This window comes from Camelina sativa, chromosome 3 (assembly GCF_000633955.1).
Source record: "Camelina sativa cultivar DH55 chromosome 3, Cs, whole genome shotgun sequence".
NCBI classification, from domain to species: domain Eukaryota; kingdom Viridiplantae; phylum Streptophyta; class Magnoliopsida; order Brassicales; family Brassicaceae; genus Camelina; species Camelina sativa.
In genome coordinates, this window is record NC_025687.1 from 3,759,285 (window position 1) to 3,766,177 (window position 6,893).

Below are 6,893 nucleotides of genomic sequence, written 5' to 3' on the forward strand. Positions count from 1 at the left end.
ATGGTCTCCGCTGGTTCCAAAGGCCGGTCACTTGAAGAAATACAAGCATTGCTCAACAGCTCTGTGCAATAATTTAATTTTTATTGGTGTGAGTTTGAATGCGTAATGGAAACAGAGTGGGATCATAAAACCCAAAAGCAGTCGTTATGTTGAGAAAGTGGTCTCAGGTCTCATATGGTGGGCTCTGAATTTGTACAATACATATTAATAAGCATCTCTCTCCACCATAATTTCTAATCTAATCTAAACGACCAAAAAAAGATATTCTAGATATTGATTTTACTTATTGTACAAACTATTTCCTTATATGTTTAGAAAAGTTACATTATATTGTGTTAGCAATATGTTAAATCTAATCAATATATATATGTAGGCTAATCACATAAAACCCTTAAAAAGTTTTTGAAGGCGTCAAAGTTAAACATAAAACCCTTAAAATTTCTCCGACGGCAAATTAAAAACGTGACGGCGGTGTTAGACGACGACTATACTCGGCGGCGTAATCGTTTTATCGGTAAAGTTGTCGAATACGACGAATAGCTTTACGCCGTCGTCTTCGAAGCGGAAGCGTTACGCGGAAGATGTTAGAGAAAGTGGCGAGGGAAGGGATGAAAAGAGCAATACCGGAAACAGCTTGTTCGATATATATGGACCCGAAGCGAAAGCAGAACTCGATTTCAAGAGCCCTGAAACAACATTGAACTTACAAGATGTTCAGGGACTTGTGACATGGGTTCTTGCATAAGGTTATATGCCATTGCCCTCGTGGGTGTATATTAAGAACAAGCCTCTCATTCCAAAGGTTGTAATGCTTTACCTTCCTGGGTTGGATGCAGCTTTATACTTATCACAGTCTAAGACCATCATTAGTAATGGGTACTCAAGAGAGTACTCTTGGATTTGGGTCCCAATATATTAATAAACAACCCATATATGGGTCCATAAAGGAAGAACCGATATTGTCGGAAGGATTGAGAGCAACCCATTAGGAACGCTACGTGGCGGCTCCTGAATGGTTGTCTCTAAAAATATAAAACCCTTTTTTTTGTTCTTCATTTTATTTTCCATTTCTTCGTTTACGTCTCTCTCTCTTCTCTCTCGAAAACTCCGGCGAGAGAAAACGCGATTCGTATGTGATCGGAAAAATCAATGGATTCACGTTGAATCCATTGAATTTTCTTGCTTAAAATGGTTGGTTGATGGTCACCCAGAGGCTTTTGGCTTCCAGATCGGTGTCTTTTGGCTTCCAGACCGGTTGGGTGTTAAAGTCAAATCGGCGGAGGTTTCGTTTGTCGGGACAACAACGGCGGAGGTTCCATTTGGTGGGACAATGACGGGAGAGGTTTCTTCTGGTGGCGTACAGCGAACGGCGAGGACCACTGGCTAAGGAATCGCAAAGAGAAGGTTGGTCTTTTCATTTTCCGATTTATTGCATGTTATGTTGATTCATATCGGGTGGTCTTTAGCTGTTAGGGTTTCGGATTAATTAGATTGATTGTTAGAATGGTGAATGTTTTTTGTCGATTTGACTTATTAGGACTAGATTGTGAGATTTGTTTGATGTTCAATTGATTTTGAGATTTGTTTGATTTTTTTTATGAGATTAGATTAGATTGTGAGATTTGTTTGATGTTCAATTGATTAGATATGTTTATATTTCTTGTTATAGTTTGTAGAGTGAAGCCGTTTGTTGTTCTTACTTAAGGGTAGAATGTTTTAGTTTTATCTTTTGTATAAGTAGTTGTGTGATTAATATTGACTCTTTTGTCATGTTTTGTGCGAGGTTAAATGGTAAAGAGTGGTATTCATGAAGTGGACACAACGCTTGGATTCTCTTATTTGAAAGGTATGGAATCCGATTCTTTCAAATGTTGTTGTTAGATTTGGTTTAAGTTTCCGTTTTGAGATGAGTTTGTCTGTTAGATTTTGTTTGTCTTTCAAATGTTGCTTCATTGTTTGATTGTTTGATGTTTTGTATAAACAATTGTGTGAAAAGTTTGGTTTTATTGCTTTCATAAGTGATGAAACCGTGTGTTGTTGTTTTATTTCCTCAAGTGTTTAAGTCTTTTTCGAAATCCGTTTGTCTTTTATTTTTCCTAAATGGTTCAAGTATTGATCAATTGTTTAAGTCTTGTTCAATTGTTTGAGTCGAGTGAGTCATTGATGATTGAGTTTGTTTGTTGGTTGTATTAAATACGGTTAGTCGAGTGATAAGGCAGATACTTGTCAAGTCATTCATTGATGAATGCTTCAACATCAAACTTATTGTTTGATGTCTTAGGGTTTGTAGGTTGTTTTAATGTGATTGTTGTGTGGTTGTTGTAGTGTAGGTAAAAACTTAATTTTAAAAATTAAATCCACTTGGTTTATAAGTAAACTTCAACTTACCAACTAACCTAAACCATTAACTTTTTCTCTAAAAACCCTTTTCGTTTGACATCATCTTTCACTAACACAAGCAATGGATCCTAGAAACCTAAATCGTTTTCCACAGACATGTTTTGTTGATCTTATGAATTCTCAACAAGACTCAAACGGTTCTGATAATCCTATTCTTCCAAACACATCTTCTTCTCAGCCTGTCCACTACAAAGCAAACGCTGGCTCATCTGGTTCAATAGCAAGAGGGCCTTCACAATGTAAGGCTAGGTGGAACAAGATAAATCACTCGGTCAATAAGTTTGTAGGGTGTTACGCACAAGCGAGAGTTCAAGGAGAAAGAATGGAGAATCATAAGATGATGTATTGAGCATGGCGTATGAGCTTTTCAAGAACGACATGGACAAGCCATTTCTGCTAGGACATTGTTGGAGGGAATTGAAGCATGATCAGAAATATTGAAGCATGATCAGAAATGGATCACGGAGGAGTGTAGCCATAAGCGGAGTAAACTCGCTTCAAAAGGAGCATACTCACCCGGAGAGTGCAATGATGGAGCTGAGATGAGGCCTCCAGGGGTTAAAGCTACTAAGAAAAAAGGGAAGAAACCGACTGTGATTGTTGATGTGGAGGATGGTTCTGTGGCTAAGTTAGATAGGATCATAGCAATGAAGGAACAAGAACAAGCCGCTAAGGAGAGACACGCTAAAATGAGATTGCTAGACAGCCTTATTAACAAGGGTGAACTAACACCCGATAAAGTTACACTTAGGGACAAACTCGTATACCAGATGGTGACAAACATCTAGGTCTTGTTCTTTTGTTAATTCTGTTAGATTGTATGTCACTTGTTGTGTTGTTCTTTTGTTTGAGCATTTACTAATTATACATTGGTGTTTTATTCGTTTGTTTCAGGTTCTTCAGGACAAATAATAAGCTGTCTCGTTGTCACGGGGAAGGAAACAAGTGGCGAGTACAATCAGGACAGTGTTTAACCCGTGTGTTGTTCAGGTGTTTTTCTGGTCACATGTTGCTTATGTTTTGGTATGTAGTGTCACGAAGTGTTTTTTATGGGTAGACTTTTGGTTTTTGTCCAACCCGTGAATGGGTTTTGTTATCATGTACTTCAGCCCGTGAATGGGTTTTGCTTTCTTGAGTCGTGTATGTTGTCTTTGGTCTATATAAGGCAGCAGTTTAATATTTCTCTTATCATTTCTCTTCTTATATCATTTCTGAAGAAAGATACCCGATTCTTCTTTTATCATTTCTCTTCTCTCCATTGCTTGTTGTTTAATATTCAACAAAAAACCCAAAGTGTCATACGCCAAAACAAAAACCATTTCATTTCAACAAAAACCAAAATCCATAAACCCTTACAACAAAAACCAAAATCCATATCAAGATAAACCAAACTTCTCCTAAAAAATGTCTAATTGGAGTTCTGATCAAGAAATTGAAGAAATGGTAGAGGAGGAGGTTGATAGTTTAGTGGATGAGATTCAATACCAGGACACTCACTCGACAGTACACATTAATAGAGACCGCTATGAAGGCCACACTCGGTTATGGAATGATTATTTTAGTGATAATCCAACTTACACTCAAGCTATGTTCCGCCGTCGCTTTAGAATGAACAAACCATTGTTCCTTCGTATTGTTAATACTATTGAGAATGGAGTCCCATACTTTAGACAAAGGTGAGATGCTTTTGGAAGGCTCGGTCTTTCTGCACTTCAAAAATGTACGTCAGCTATCCGTATGATGGCATACGGATGTGCGGAAGATGCGATGGATGAATATTTACGACTCGCTGAAACGACCTCCCACAAATGCCTTCTCCATTTTGTTGAAAGAGTTATAAATCTGTTTGGAGACGAGTATCTTAGAAGACCTACAGCGGAAGACCTCCAACGATTGATGAATATTGGAGAACATCGTGGTTTCCCCGGAATGGTAGGGAGCATAGATTGTATGCATTGGGAGTGGAAAAATTGTTCCACTGCGTGGAAAGGACAATATTCACGTGGATCTGGAAAACCGACAATCGTACTAGAGGCTGTGGCATCACAAGATTTATGGATTTGGCACGCATTTTTCGGACCACTAGGTACGTTAAATGATATCAATGTTTTGGACCGCTCACCAGTGTTTGATGATGTCCTAGAGGGCCGAGCTCCGAGAGTTACATACGTTGTCAATGGACGGCAATACAATATGGCGTACTACCTCACATACAGTATCTATCCAAAATGGGCTACTTTCATCCAATCCATTACACTTCCACGTGGCCGAAAATCAAAACTCTTTGCTCAAAATCAAGAAGCATGTCGTAAAGATGTAGAGCGTGCATTTGGAGTCTTGCAAGCAAGATTTGCAATCGTGAAAAATTCCGCACTTTTTTGGGATATAGGAAAAATAGAAAAAATAATGAGAGCATGTATCATCTTGCATAACATGATAGTGGAAGACGAACGACATGAATACAATTTCTACTATCCAACAGAGTTCTATCACGGAGAAGGAAGCGGAACTTCTCACGTCGATTTATCGTATTCTACAGATATGCCAACAACTATAAATAATATGATGGGCATTCAAAATAACGTTCATGATATACAAATGCATGATCGTTTGGAAAAAGACTTGATTGAGCATATCTGGCAAAAATTTGGGACAACCGCACAATAAATCTTATTCTGAATTTTGTTTAAAATGTTTAAATTTTGTAAAATATGTGAACTATTTTAAATTTTGTATAATATGTTTAATATTCCAAAGTTTGTTAGATATGTTTAAGATTCTATAGTTTTATGTAATATAAAAAGTTTAATAATTGTTTTGTCATTTTATATTATTAAAGTTGATAATTACTAAACACAAATTAAAAATTATTATTTTAAAGATTAAGCAACCTTCTTTAGTTCTCTAATAAAAGATTGATTTTGCAAAGATTGATTTTGCAACCTTTGTAAACTCTTTTCCTCCGGTTTGGGCAACCAATCTTGGAGTTATTTTTTAATTTGATTAATGTTTGGTTGAAAAAAAAAAAAAAAAAAAAAAANACTCTTAGGATTGCTTTACTTAAATTAGTATTAAATATATGTTTAATTAATTTGAGAGTAACTTAGAGAGGACTCCTTACTAATGATGCTCTAAAGCACTTGCTAGTTTGAAATCGTGTTGTGGCAATCCTATAACACTTTTAGCTTTGAGGTCTGAAGTTGATGACATGAGGACAATTGATACAATCCTTACTTGCAAGGTTAAAAAAAAGAAAACTGTTACGAGTTCAGTGGAACCACCTCCCCTTATTGTATCTAGCCCAGAAGCATGCAATCTGATGGGGAAATCGTTCACTGAGATCATAAAAGACATACCATTCCCTGTTGCATACTATACTCTAAGTCGAAAGGAAATGGAACAAAATGGATACACTTTTGAACAATATGAGTTTACCCCTACACTTCCTGCACCACCAGGATCATCTCCCCATGAAATTGTGGCTCTTGATTGCCAGATGTGTATTACAAAGGAGGGTTTGGAGTTAACAAGAGTGACACTGGTCGATATCCAAGGACAGGTTCTATTAGATAAATTAGTCATGCCAACAAATCCAATTACTGATTATAACACAAGGTATAGTGGAATAACAGCTATGATGATGGAAGGAGTTACAACAACTCTTAAAGATATTCAGCAAGAGTTCTTAAATCTGGTTTTCAAAGAGACCATATTAGTCGGACACTCCTTGGAAAATGACTTGTTTTCTTTGAAGATCTCTCATAATCTGGTGATTGACACTGCAGTACTATACAAGCATCCACATGGTCCATCTTATAAAACTAAACTTCGAATTCTAGCAAAAAAGTTTCTTGCTAGAGAGATACAGCTGTCTGAATCTGGACATGACAGCGTAGAGGATGCAAAAGCAGCCATGGATTTGGCACTATTGAAGATAAAACATGGACCTGATTTTGGCTCACCACCGGACGTGAGAAGAAAAAAGAACNTTCTTCCACTACTCTCAAATCTCTTTTTTTTTTTGTTATTGTTGTTGTATGGGTTATAAAAGATCAAATCAAATATCATTGTAAAAGCTTAGTTTTAGAGTTTGTCTGATATGTATATCTTATATATATATTTAATCCTTTAAAAGGTTTATCTTCATTGTCTATTTTATATTAACATCTTAGNCGTTTGGACACAGTTCTCAGAATTGAATACACATTTCCAGAGCAGAGCGGATGATCCGCAGAAACGAAATTTCAGAATAGCGGAGATGATCTCATTGCTTACATGTAAGAACAACACGAGCCTCAAGGAAAAAAACAATGTTTCACTTGAAACGAAGGAAATCTTAAAGAAAATGAACGAGAGAGTCCAATCCCTTTACGACGCATTACCCACCAATGCGATGTTTATAGTTTGCACCGGACACGGAGACACATCCTTTGTAGACAGAGTGAGGAAAATGCTTAAAGATGAGAATGGCATCGGGTATGACCGTGAGAAAG

General features: G+C 36.9%; 1 pseudogene; it reads left to right on the forward strand.

Moving 5' to 3' along the window:
* LOC104778634 overlaps positions 1-6,893 on the forward strand; it is a 7,480-nt pseudogene continuing 587 nt past the window's right edge.